General features: G+C 44.4%; 1 non-coding gene across 1 annotated transcript; it reads left to right on the forward strand.

Moving 5' to 3' along the window:
- Window positions 1–787: 787 nt before the first annotated feature.
- On the forward strand, window positions 788–891 carry LOC131174221 (U6 spliceosomal RNA). The gene has a single exon (XR_009144469.1). It is a non-coding gene; the product is annotated as a U6 spliceosomal RNA (small nuclear RNA).
- Window positions 892–1,945: the final 1,054 nt, after the last annotated feature.

A 1,945-nucleotide genomic window follows, 5' to 3' on the forward strand; every position in this document is an offset into this window, starting at 1 on the left:
AAAACTCAAGGAGAAAGAAAGAAGGAAAAATTGAAGGAAGGAAGATTGAAATTTTGCACTAAGGTTGGTAATCCAAACTTGAAACTTTTAGTTTAATTCTTGTATTTTTAGCTTAATGAACCTAGAAATATACTTAAAATGTAACGATCAGACTTCAACCACTAGAGGAATTAACCGCTTTGGCCGTAAGCCTCACGATTTTGTCCCATAGGTGGAATGGAGAACTTCCCAGGAGGTCACCCATCCTAGGATTTCTCTCAAGCGAGCATGCTTAACCCTGGAGTTCTTCTAACTCTCCAAGCCATTCCACCAAAAGGCACCTCTAGTAATTTGTTTCTCTATTTTATATATCATTACTTTTTGAACCCAAGACCATGTCCGTGCTTTGCCGATGTGGGATTTGCCTAAGGGACCTTTATCACCCCCTTTCAGGACTCAGCGTCCTCATTGAGGTTTGTCCCACCATCGCCCAAGAGGACACGCGAGCGGCTCTGATACCAATTGTAACGATCGGGCTCCAACCACTAGAGGAATTGTCCACTTTGGCCATAAGCCTCACAGTTTTGTCCCGTAGGTGGAATGGAGAACTTCCCAGGAGGTCACCCATCCTAGGATTTCTCTCAAGCGAGCACGCTTAACCCTAGAGTTCTTCCAACTCTCCAGGCCATTCTACTAAAAGGCGCCTTTAGTGATTTGTTTCCCTATTTTATATATCATTACTTTTTGAACCCAAGACCATCTCCGTGCTTTGTCGATGTAGGATTTGCCTAAGGGACCTTTATCCCCCCCCCCCTTCGGGGACATCCGACAAAATTGGAAGGATACAGAGAAGATTAGCATGGCCCCTGTGCAAGGATGACACGCACAAATCGAGAAATGGTCCAAATTTTTAACGGTCCCTTAGGCAAATCCCACATCGGCAAAGCACGGAGATGGTCTTGGGCTCAAAAAGTAATGATATATAAGATGGGGCAACTAATCACTAGAGGCGCCTTTTGGTGGAATGGCCTGGAGAGTTGGAAGAACTTTAGGGTTAAGCGTACTCGCTTGAGAGAAATCCTAGGATGGGTGACTTCCTGGAAAGTTCTCCATTCCACCTATGGGACAAAACCATGAGGCTTATGGCCAAAGCGGACAATTCCTCTAGTGGTTGGAGCCCGACCATTACAATTGGTATCAGAGTCACTCGCGTGTCCTCTTGGGTGATGGTGGGGCAAACCTCAGCGAGGACTCTGAGTCCTGAAAGGGAGGGAGAAAGGTCCCTTAGGCAAATTCCACATCGGTAAAGCACGGAGATGGTCATGGGCTCAAAAAGTAATGATATATAAGATGGGGGAACTAATCACTAGAGGCGCCTTTTGGTGGAATGGCCTGGAGAGTTGGAAGAACTCCAGGGTTAAGCATGCTCGCTTGAGAGAAATCCTAGGATGGGTGACCTCCTGTGAAGTTCTCCATTCGACCTATGGGACAAAATCGTGAGGCTTATGGCCAAAGCGGACAATTCCTCTAGTGGTTGGAGCCCGATCATTACATAAAATTAAATGAAAACAAGTGTTGGGGGACTAGGGTGATTTCAGCCAACTAGGGTTTGATTGGAGAATGTATGAGTTTGATTGAATTAAAAGTGTATCTAAGCTTGATTGAGTTGAGGAAGTATGTGTTGAATTAGTTAAATGTAACAAATATGTGAATTAGGGTTTGGACCTAGGGTTTTGGAGGATAAAAATTGGAGAATTGGTCAAATGGTGTGTTTGACCTTGTTTGAGCTGAAAAATGGTCAATTGTGACCAAGTGTGGTATGTTGGAAGTGTTGGAATTGAATGGAAATTCGGATTGGATGTGGTCAGTTTTCTGGCAGCATGACCAAGGTCCCTTTCAGGGACCAAAATTGAAAATTTACCAAACCAATTGGTGTGAGGCCAATTGGGAATGAAACTAGACACAA

This window comes from Hevea brasiliensis, chromosome 15 (genome assembly GCF_030052815.1).
Source record: "Hevea brasiliensis isolate MT/VB/25A 57/8 chromosome 15, ASM3005281v1, whole genome shotgun sequence".
Classification (NCBI taxonomy): Eukaryota; Viridiplantae; Streptophyta; class Magnoliopsida; order Malpighiales; family Euphorbiaceae; genus Hevea; species Hevea brasiliensis.